Genomic DNA, 12,291 nt, shown 5'->3' on the forward strand with positions numbered 1-12,291 from the left:
CTTTTTTGCCAATATTTTTGTTTGAGAATTCTTGCTACTCCCATGTAGCATTTCACTAAGAATTGGCTTATTTGGGTTCTTTTGTTAATCAAATATTTACTTTACATTAGGAGTAAAAAAGTAACTGCTCACATGTATTCAAAAGCCAGAATTTAAATTTTCATGCTCTTGAAATTAATATTAAGTTATAACTGAACTTGATAATAAAAGAAGAAATTTATTTGTAATAATTACAAGAAATACTTTTTTCTTCTAAGAACTACTTAAAAATTGTTCTTAGGAGGTAGTATATGCTTATCTGCAGATAAAAGTGAGCTAGGGAGGCTAGATAAACTTACTGAAAGATGTTTGTTTGAGAGCGCCAGTGAAGTTTCATAAGATACTGTCTAACAAAGAGGGTACTTTCTTTACCATGAAAGTTTAAAAAAAAGTTTACAAGTTGTTTTGGTGGAATCTGGAAGTGTTGATTATCTGAGAAGAATTCCAGACAGAATATAATGCCACAGTGTTTTAAGATCTGGAAAGACAGATCTATGCTGCCAAAGAGGAGGAAGAGAAATGCCTTTCCCATTGTGGGAACTCTGAACAGGATTCTCAGTGGTCTGTAAAGCTGGAGGCAGTGCAGCAAAGAGCCAGCCTGGTTTTGGCAGATAATTACTCCTGACTTCTGATCAGACATCTTACTAGGACATATTAGTGTGCTGAGCAGCAGAAGTTGCCTTTGAGTTTCTTGTTAGCTTCTGCTGTGTTGGAAGGACTTTGGGATCCAGGACGTCACAAAGATCCAGAAGGACTGTATGAAGGCATCAACTTTCCATTTAGGTTGTTCCGTATAGGTACAGGTCACATCTCTTGAATCCCAGCTGTTCACAGATTAGGAGGACTTTTAGGAAGACCTGCTTTTCCTTCCTAAACAACAGAACAGTCCCTTGGGCTCACCACAGCTTATCTACTGAAGAAGGTTCTCTTAGCTAAAATCTACTTGTCCTATGAGTTATGTTGCTATTAATTATGATTGCATTTTGTTGTGCACAAAAACTGTTAATCAGTGGAGCTTCCACCAGCCAGTCTTGCTGCTCCTGTTTTTTGGATCCTGTTATTGAGAGTAAGGAGTCATTACATGAGATAGAATGGACATGCTCACTATTCCTGCCACAGACCTGTAGATACCGACTGGCTGAGTAGTACCTATTTTGGCATGGGAAGTGTGTATTTGCACTCTAAGCAACAAAATAGCTCCTTCACTGCCCAAAAGAAATAATCTTCTAGACACATGGACTACTAAAGACTTTTTTGCTTTCTATTAACCCTCCCAATTAACTGAGACAGCATGTTTATACAGTTACAGTGTTAATTATCGAGTTTTTTCCAACTGAAAACATTGTTTAAATGTGAGATCATGCTGGATGCTAGCAGATCCTGTTCTATTTCTTCATGACTCTGAACTCCTGTGTTGTAACATGTCAGAAAAGGACTGTGTCTTAGTTCTTATTTTGGATACTTCTGACAAGAAGTATGTATTCTTGTTTCCTTACTGTTTTTTTCAAGACTGCTAAAAACAGAAAAAAAACCACAAAGCAGAGCAATCCTTTTTTCTGTCTCCAGACTTTTCTTTCAGATGAGGGAAGGGAAGGCCACAGGAATCTGTTGCTTTTCTGGTTGCTGGTGTTGCTGCCAAGTAGTCCCCATCTGTGAATGCTGACCTCCCTGAACGCTGTAGTCTGTCCTTTGAGGGCTGACTCTGCCACAAAACATCCTCTTGTGGAGGCTCCTGTCCTCACGCCAGCAGCAGCTGAATGGAAAATGTGGAGTGGCAGATATGGGGCATTTACAGCCTGCCTTAATAAGTTCTTCAGTGTACACAGGGAAACATATTGCAGAACTAAAAAGGTGGGAGAAGAAATAATGCAGGAGAAGTGGGAGGCAGAGCACAAAGGATGGAAAAAGCCAAGAGTGAAGGCTGCGGAGATCAGGCTGGCTGGCTAGGACAGCATGACAGGCCCATTTTGAAGAAGAGGTTCGTGCTGTGACCTCTTCAGTTCATCTGGAGAGGTAATACAGGAGCCATATTTCCAACGACCTCTGTTAAAGGTGCCCAGCCTGCGTTTTACTTGTCAAAACCCAAAATTATTCTAAGTCTCCAGGTAGGAGTATGCTTTTCAAGGGTTTATTCTTGCAGCTGGTAGACCCAGTCAGGATATTGTTTTATTAACTTTTCTGTTACAGTATATAGTTTGTAAAGAGAAAGAGAAAATCAGATTGATGCTCTGTAAGTGTTACTATTTGGAAATTTTTAGTTTCTTCGGAACACATCCCTTACATGATTTAGAGAGCATGGCAAAATAAAGGGTGTTATTAAACACAGGAGAAAGCCTAAGATTTATGTGACAAAACCATGGTAATTTAAATGCATTCTGGTCTTTATTTAAATTTAACAAAAAGGACTGTTCAGCTTGGTGATTTAGCTTTCAGAACTGCAGCTGTTTTGCTGAAGACCATCTCCAGCTAACTTGGTCAAATGATTGAAATAAGAAAACATTGATAAAATATTCCTCTCTTCTTCAAACAGCCTAACATTTGTGATTCCATTTAGGGGTTCCTTAGGCATCTTGGAGAAGGGCTGGGTTGTGTGAACAAAGCACAAATACCTTGAGGGATGAGAGGAGATAGAAAGAAAGCAGAAGTTGAAGGAATGATTTTTACACATTTAATTCCCAAAGTGTTCTGACATTCTGGAAAACTAGATATACGATTTCCAGTAGCCCCAGGAAGCTTCAGTCCTCACAGCCAGCACTTGCTTAGCACATCATCATGAATATTATTGACTTAGCAGATTTACAGGAACATCCTGTGGCAGTTTCTCTGGTATATGACACTGTTGGTTTGTAATTATAATCCCCCTTTATTCCAGGTTGGTTTTATACTAGATCTGTTTCCTGGTAGAAATCACCATGTGGCTGCGTCAATTACTGAAAAAAAAAAAAAAAAAAAAAAGGAGTCAGCCTGAGGGTGGAAACAAAAATTTTTTGAGGACTATGGAGTGGTGAGACCACCTGCTTTGAAGGCACTGCACACACAGTGACCGTAAAACTGCAACACTGGACATCAGCTGGCACCTCTTTTCAATCCTTTACTTCCTTATGCAGCATTTTAAATTAGACATTAAAGTTGACTTTTAATTAAAAGATATTATAGAATGGAAATCAGTTTTGCTATATAATCCAGATCACAGAAAAAACCCCAAAACCTCCTGTAAAGCCTAAAATCATTCAATCTTGTCTTCTGCTGCTGTTTAAGACCGTACCTGATGTGTATTTGCCTGAATGAGTCAGTCACGGTTTGTACTGCAAACATGTAGTTTATAAACAGAGACATCCTTGCAGTTTACTAAGCACAGTTGATTTAGGCTGTGTCATGACATTTAGTCAATCCTTTCCTCCAGATGTATCTAATTACATAAATCCTTACGCAGCACAATGACATTTGGTACTCCCTGTCCTCTGCTGTTGTAACTCTCCATAGTGCCCTCACCTTTCACCTTGTAAAGGTCAAGAGAGGGAATTTCCACACACTAGTTTTCCATTTCTCTTACTAAATAAACTGTCACATAATTCTTAAATGGATTTTTTCCTGTTTATCACGATTTTCTGCAGAAGTGTTCTTTGGAAGTGAGAGGGAAGCCCAGTGCAAGCAGGTTGTCCAGGCTCTAGATATCTCACTTTGGTTGCAGGAGGGGAGTGAAGAGACTACAATGAGCTCTGCTCAGCTACCCCTAGACTGTGAAGGACCAGGGTGGAAGGTGTGAGAGAGCAGGATCAGCAAGAACAATTCAAAGAGTACTTTGCTATTTTTAATTTATATTGAGTTTGGTATATCGTAAATTAAGTATGCAGCCAGCTCCTTTTTTAGCTGTGGGACCCATCTGGTGTTAGATGTAACTGAATATGCATTTCAAATGTGTGTTGGATCAAAGCTAACAAACAATTCCTTTCTTCAAACAGTTTGGCAGTTGGGGTCAGCTCTGCCCTAACTTTACCCTCTCTAATCTCTGTATTAAACTCAGACATCTAAAAGATTGGTAAAATGGTTCCAGATTGAGTTCCTTAAGGCTGACAATGCACAAAGGAATAGTTTTTGCTCTTGGCGGGTAGTTCAAAGTGGTTGCTCCTAAACTTAATCAGCACTTCTATAAATGGACTACATAAGTTCATGTAATTCCCATGTAAATTGCAGTAGGCCTGTACAACAGCTGAGGAAGCCAGATCCTTGCTGTTCCACTCCTCCCCCATCCCAGTCTGGTGGCAGCAGCTGGCATGCCTCCCCTTCCGGATCTCTGGCCTGAAGCAGCTGTAAGCTTCTGCCAGGAAAGGCACCACACCTGCCCTCCTGCACCTCTCACAGGCTGCCACAAAAAGCCGGGCTGTGACTGCTGTTATTGGGCATGATCTGTGATAGGTACAGGGAACATGACATGTTTTGCAGCTATTTCTTGTCTCTTCTAGGGGAAGAGCAGCAGACTTGTTGAGTGGAACTGCTCTCTGAATTGGAGAAGGGTTCTTGGACTGAGTGAATTCTGTGATCACAACTAGCGTAAAATCAATGCATTTTGTTTTTCCATATGTTAAATATTTTTAAAATAATATTTATCAGGAAGATTATAAGTTTAAAACTATTATTATAGTTTTAGTTATTCTAGTGGTTCTGTAGTACTTATTCCTGCACTCCTGCCTACTTTAGCAGTATAGAAAAGATAGAGAGAGGTTGCAGTCTTGAAAGGAAAGCTGGGAGTGAAAAACAAATTTCATCAAGATAGGGAAGAAAACCAGGATGTAGGATATTTGTCTACAAGAAACTGGTAAATGGTCATTTTAAATTTTTGAAAAAAGCCCAGCTTTGGCCACAGAAATAAAGAACCTTGATGAATTCTGCTTTGTAAATTCAGCTCAGAACCATTGTTTTGGTATGTACTTTATTCACATTTTCAAGGCTTATTTTCTAAATAAAAAAGACAAAACCTCAAGGCAAAAAAACTCTTAACTCTTCAAATGAGGGCAAAGTTTAAAAAAAAAAAAAAAAGAAAAAAACACCAGGGCACCTATGGCCCATCATTCTCTTGGATTAATAACCCAAATCAATCTTGAGGCATAATTTTTTTTCTTCAAAATCTCTGCTCAATTGCCTATAATTCCTTTGTGATGAAATAAGGAGGTAGAAAGTATTGCAGCTTGTAGTGTTTGAGAAAAATAGTGAACAAAAATTTCTCTCCTGAGTCCCACTTACTAAAAATCTTTGGTGGCATGAAACACACAAAGAAATTAACACCTCTGCATACATATGTAGTTGATAAATACACATACTAATATACTCAGGTTCTCATATGTAATCCTTATGAGTCTTCATGTCTGTCCTAATGGTGCAACATGCCTGGAAGATCATCTGCACAGTTATTGAGACAGTGATACTTTATACAAAATATTAGCTTTACTGTATGAGCTGTCATGCAAAACTAGCAGTTATTAATAAATTTGACCCCAAAAAAATCATGCATGGAAAAGAGTTTTTTTTCTTTGACTCCTTTGGCAGCATCTGTGATTTGTTCAAGTCTGTAAATGAAGCAAGAATTAAGTAGATCCATGAGTCATTCTCTGTTTAGAATCAATACATCCAACAGAGGTCTTATTTGTCATACTGTGACAGTTCATCAATTCTTCCCCCCACCCACTCTGGTCTTACCACTCAACAAAGCAGTGAGACGTGTGTGTGTTCATTTGCTCTCAGCCTTTTCCATCTCTTTTTTTTTTTTTCCTGTCTCCTACTGGCGCTTCCAGTTTGCATTTCCATGATAACGAAACATTTGTCCTGTTGCTCAAGACTGGAGACATTTTTATGTTTGCAACATGTTTCATTTTTTAGACTTGTACGTTCATTTCCTGTAAGTATTGCACAAATCATAAAGATGAAGATATTTGGTGTTTTCACTGAAAATCACCTTCAGCCTCTGTGTAACATGATCTTAGAAGAGAAAGAAGCTTAAGCACTAAGGGGTACCCTTGAAACTTCACCTGTTTTTAGTGTTGGAGATGCGTGACTGGAACATTCAGCATTTCATTCATATCTCATCAGTTAGTTTCTGGGGTTCCTTGGATATCTCAGCAGGAGAACTAAGTCAAGTTCTTTTCCAAAGACACATCTCAGAGATTGATACCGATCTGCTGAAATTTTCCCCCTCCCCTCCTGCATTCTAAGATAGAATAGATCAAGCTCAAAAATTTTGGTTACCAGATGCAGAAGAGCAAGGCTGTTAAGCTTCTTAGAAGAGCTCAAGGAGACTAGACTCATTTGCGTGTGAAACCTAGAGGAAAGGCCTGGCCTGCAACTTCTCTCCCTGCTGTTCTTCTGAAACCTGACAGTTCCTGTTTGTGCCTAAAAAGGAAATAAAAGGGCATTTAGTATAGTCAGCTTTGTATACCAATACAGAGTAAGTGAATATGTGTTGGACATCAGTGTGTCAGGGGTCCTGGAAGTACTCCTACAAGTGTTTGGCATGTGTGCTTTCACTGAGGAAACACATATGTTGATCACACCTTGAGCTACCAAGTCTGGCTCCAGTGTGCTTTACTGCTTCTGCAGCACGGGGAGGGGAGATTAAGAGATGGATAGGACTTCTTAAGAAGGAAAGCAAAAAGTCAGACTGGCTACCTGTGAATACAGGGAAACTTTCTCACGACTTTTAAATTCCCCACACTGTGAAATGGTGGAGAGAAGCTGGCAGGATTGGTGGGTGAGAAGAATAGAGAAGCAGAAATGGATCAAGTTAAAAAAATCGTGACTATCAGACATTTTGACAACTTCTCCCTGTTGATTTCTGCCAGAGTCAGATTATTTCTGCTGTTGCTTCCCCTCACTATTTGCAACCTTTATTTCTGGCTATAAAAATAAATAAAGCCCCTATGATTAAATTAATGATCTCTGTTGGTTTCCATCTGGTGTTTATGATTTCTACCTTTGTATTTGGTGATAATAGCAAATCAGAATTTAGTGTAAGTACGGGAGCATCCAAGCACCAAGCATATCTTTTTTTATGAGGGAATTTGCATCATGTCTTTCGTAACAAGAATTCTTCTGATCACTAGGAATATAAGCTTGAAATTCAGCAGAGCAAAGAGAAACTGCCTTAATGATTCATTTCCCAGTGAACTTGGTAACTGAAGCAACAGGTTGTTTGTTGTATGCTGTAGAGAAGTCCTGCTAAAATCTCGATGATGAAGTCAAATGAAGGTATCTTCTGAACTGGATGAGTTTCAAACTTGCTGTTTTCATTTCTCCCTTAGAAGCACAAGATGGAATTGCTGTCAGTGTGGCAGTAAGAGGTGCGCTGGGCCTCCAAACTGGAAACCTGGTCTTTAGGGAACTTAACTGCTTCTTTAGAAGTGATTCTCATACGAAAAGTCTCCATAGTAGTGAGAGGCTCTGGGAAGCAGGCCAAAAAATGTGAAGGTTGGGTTACCATAGGCCAGTTCTCTGTAAGAATAAATATCTGATTTGAATATGAGAAATGCTGGCTTTAGCATCATCTTAAAGGCAGCATGGATAATCCTCAGAACAATGATTGCCTTCATGCATGCACATCTGGATTTATATATTTGAAAAGCAATCAATTTGGAGTTCATGCTTGGCTTTTATATCTGATATGCTATTTTAGTAAAAGTAGGAAAGAAAATGTGTTATCTGAAAGAGAAAAAGTACAATATAACAAAAGCCTAAAGTCCGTTGGGATTTATTTATGAAGTCACGAAAGCCTAAATTTTTGAACAATAGGTTATTCCTAGGGATTTCAGCATATTGATGTGGTTTAGTGATCCAGCGTTCCATTAAACTGCATTTGTTGTTTTTTCTCTAGTTACATTCTACTTGCAGAGTAGAAGAGACATTTATATTTAAGTAATGAAATATATTTAAATTGAGGTTATTAAATTATTACAACCTGCAATTAAGTTTAAAACCGAAGTTAAAGTAATTTTATTTTTTTCTAATCTAGACTCATAGAAAATCAAGTACAATTGTCCACAGCTTTTAATCTAAATCTCTTCATAAACTGATTGTTTCATGTTGTTTGGAACATAAAAATAGGAAGTCTTGTTTGAATCTAGGAGACCCATTACATGAGAATTAAAAGTCCATGCTGGGAACCACAATCATGCTGGCAGTATTCTTGTTTAAAACCAATTCACGAGAATTCCTGTTTCAAACTGAACTTAAAAAAATGGTAAGAACTCTTTATCCAAAATTTTATCCACTGCCCATTACAGGTGACCTTTTGTATGAAACACTTCTTAATGCAAACCTCACCTTTTTCCAGTATTGATTTTGTACATTAGATGCAGAGATGACAGGGAAGAAGCCATCTCTATCTTTTACTTATTTTGTTTAAGGGTACATTTGTGCATTTCCTCCAAAGAAGGAAGGGGAAAGGAGGCAGGGCAAGGCAAAAAAATCCCCAAATCAAAATCAAATAGTCCTCAGAGTAATTCAGACTTATGCCTTAATCTGTGGTGTGAATCTAAAATAGATCAAGTTAGATTAAACTAATGTGCTTACTTGTGGTAATATAAAGAGATTTCATTCAAATATCTGTCACTCCTCTATGGGCTGCTACCAGAACTACCAGAAGCCCATGCAGGTGTTTGTTAGAGCTGGAATCTGAGCTTCTACATTCAGTGCAAGTTTAAGAAAAGTACAGTGGAATACCTATTCCTTGAATACTACCTGTACCACTACCTGATTGATTAATTGATTGATTGATATATAGGAATTTTCTTCCACCACAGCCCTAACCTGCCACACATTTGAGTAAATAAAATGAAGTTGTAGTAAGAAGGTTGCAAGCAAATAGTCATAGAGCAGAACCAGACAGTCTTAACGATGTTGATTTCCCCTGCTCCTTATTAGGATTAGTCACCCTGGGCTTGCCTAGTGTTAATGTCACTATGCTGCTTTCCTCATCCGAAGTCATGTACATGGATATCCCTGTAAAACATTTCAGTGTACTGTTTAAATCCATTTATGTGTAATGGCCCTAAGTCTCGGTGGTTAGAGGAAGTGTCTTAAATAAAAGAATTGGAGGGTTTTGACATTTTCACTTTGCATTGATATGTATGTATCTTCATAATCATGCCTTGAAGTGTGAAAATCTCTTAACTTTCCATTGAATGGGCATTCCCAAATGGGCTTTCAGAAATTCAAATGCTATAGGTTAGGGATTTCTTTTTTTATCATCCCACTCACTCTCATTTCCACAAGCCCATTCAGTCTGCCAGCCTAACTAACGTAACATAACCACTAATATGATACAGAGTTTTCACCCTTTGCTATCTGATAAATTTGGTAAACAAAATACTTCTGAAACTATAGTTCTGTCTTGCACCCGAGCACTGTGCTTTGATCTTGAGTGCTCCAGGAGTTGTTAGCTGGGTATCTGCATCTTTTCTGGGGAAATGGTCAAAGAAGGGAAGGATACAACATAATTCCTCAAATGTGCTGGCTGGTATAGTCATATACAGATACCTGGAAACTGTAATTCTGAGTCCCTAGTTTCAGCTTTAAAAAAATTAGATCCTTTTATGGAAAAGGGAGAGTTGGGGGTGGTTCTTATTTGGCTTCTGTTGTCGAAGCTGTTCTGTTGGTCATATTTTCATATTCTCAAGCTTATTTCTCTTGATAACAGGAAAAAAAATTATGAAGTAGCCAAAGTTTTCCCAGGAGATTGAGCCTTTAGACAAATGCCAAATGTAATCTGTAATTACTTTGTAGTAGCTGACAATATTCTTTGCCAAATGGCTGTATCTTATCTTCTGAGTTAAAGTACTTTAGATGAAACAGTGGCTTGCCCACTGTCCAGCTATTGAGTATTGCAGACTGCTATCAAAAAACTTACATTGAAAACATCAAAGTAAATTATATCTTATGGATTTTAGCTATTGTGGGGGGCTTTCTGACCTTCACTGCCTAGGATCTCCAGGCACAGACACTGCCAGCAATGCTACTAGTAGTAAAATGGCACGAGTCTGCAATGCTGCTCGATCAAAACTAATGACTGCATTAAGAAAAATAGTACTGTCTCACATTTTACTTCAGTTGTTATATACTCTGCATCAAATTTTTCCTGGTTTTGTAGGAACAGGGAGTTACTTAGCATGGTAAGCCTTGATCCAACTGAGACAGTTGAACCTCTGCCTCATAGTGCTGGTAGTGCAAGGGGTAGTGGTATATGAAAGTCCCCTAAGTTTTCTCCAGCCTGGTATATAACAGTTATGTTCTTAGCAGTATTAAACAGATTCCCTCCTTGGTACCTCCTTGCTGAAAGCCTTGGTGCACTGTCAACATGGGATATGTAGGTCTGATCTGACCACACATCTGCTCCTTCATCTCAGACCTTTATCCTTTAGTTTGCCTGTGCTGATTTTTATACTGTTGAAGAAGAACATTTTATATGTTTCCTTTCATAGTAACCAAATTTTTCCTCTTTCTGACCTTCAGAGAAATCACAGCTCATTTCAGTAGTGTTTGTTAATGTATTTATATGTGTTAAGAGCTGCAAAATGTATTTATATGTGTTAAGAGCTGTTACTGGAACAATTGTTTTTGAAGGTATATAGAAGTTTTGAAGGTAACCTCTGTATAGTAATCTGTAGCAAGCAGCTGGAAAATAGTACTAATGAGAAACAGAAGAAAAGCAGTGTGAAAATTATAAGTATTTGCTGCGTGTTGTATTCCAATTCTTTTTTTCAACTGCAAGCTATCAATATACTGATGTGTTTCCTTTGTTATTGTGTCATTCTACCTGGATGATAAATCTGTTGACCTGTGAGCATAGAAATAGTCTTTATTTTAAAGATTTTGTGGAACTATCAAGTTTATTAAACCACGGTGTGTTGCTGCAGAAGCAAAGGTTTAATGTACCTTGAACAGCATCATGCCTGTGACTTCTGTAACAGTGATCTCCCCCGCTGCTGCAGCACCTTTTCCTCAAAGAACAAAAGTACCATCTGGGACTTTTTGAACCCACAGATTGGAGATGGGGAAAACACTTAGCATCAGACTAGGTCAGTCACACTGTGCAGACATCTGCATAGAACAGTGGTGAGAGCTTCAATATTGATATCTTTTAAACTGTCAGTTTCAGTCTTACAAAGACAATTTCAGTCCTGCACCACGTTATTTCCTATCTATGGAAAGGATCAGTCAAGCTTGTGCTTTCATTTTCATAACACCCCATCACCTCTGCCTCCACCGCCACCAGGAAATCCTGCTCACATTTTGGATTTTCAGTACTTAAATATAACTTCTGACCCACACTATGAAAATCTTAAGACTGACACAGCTGCATTTAATTCACAAATGTTCTTGTCTAATGGCTAGCTTTTTACATCGTTTCTAAAATTAAAAATGGTAAGGGAAGCTCCCTTATGTCCTTAAGTCTTTGTATACAGCTGCTACAAGAATAGTAGAAAAGTAAAAGTGCCAGTGTAATGGCAAAGATGGATTTGGAGTGAAAGACGGCAAATCCTGAAGCTGTGACTTCAGCCGGGGCAATTATTCCATTTACAGTCAGTGGCTCTGATAGGTAAAGTTGCACATCTGAAGCCTATACAAAAATAAGTAAAACCTCATACATTTTGATTTTTATCTAACTTGCTTCCTCAAGAATATAAAGGGTAAATATGTGTGATATCGGTGCAGTGAAGCGATGTGTAGTGATCAGTAACTGTTGAAGAAACAGCAGTGCAGGTAGAAAGAATTCAAGGGTGAGAACGAAGGGTAGTAATTACAGGTGAAAATGCAAAGGGAACACTTCAGGTTTTATATATTTCTTTTCCTACTTTTGTATAATTACAGATAGACAGGATCACGTAGCTGTTCTCTGTGGTGTGGAGGGTTGATACTGATAACCCTTTTTATTACTTCAGCAATCTCCAGATTTCAGTACAAAATAGTAGGTTTTCAGGAGATGTCTGGATAAAATAGAATCCGTGGAAGCTGCCCCATATGTATTGTCAAGATCTTGGTATTTATTCTTTGTTACAAGAAAGAAGATCAATAAGAGAAGAGAGAAAAATATACAGTGGTATCAACTATGTAGAAAAAATGTCTGAGAGAAGATCAGAAAAAGATGAATATCTCTACCCTTTTACATGACTTAAGAAAGAAGGACATTCAGAAAATCCAAATTCATGAAAGGAAATGTTTTACTTCCAGTCCACAATTAAAATAGAAAATGTTCAGTTTTAATTA

General features: G+C 38.1%; 1 protein-coding gene across 1 annotated transcript in view; it reads left to right on the forward strand.

The window, feature by feature from the left end:
- Positions 1 to 12,291, forward strand: part of KIAA0391 (KIAA0391 ortholog) — a 48,636-nt gene that overhangs the window by 24,542 nt on the left and 11,803 nt on the right. The gene's annotated exons all lie outside the window — the stretch shown is intronic.

Source organism: Empidonax traillii, unplaced genomic scaffold (assembly GCF_003031625.1).
Source record: "Empidonax traillii isolate 1590-97213 ecotype Southwest subspecies unplaced genomic scaffold, ASM303162v1 scaffold278:size663781, whole genome shotgun sequence".
Taxonomy (NCBI): Eukaryota; Metazoa; Chordata; class Aves; order Passeriformes; family Tyrannidae; genus Empidonax; species Empidonax traillii.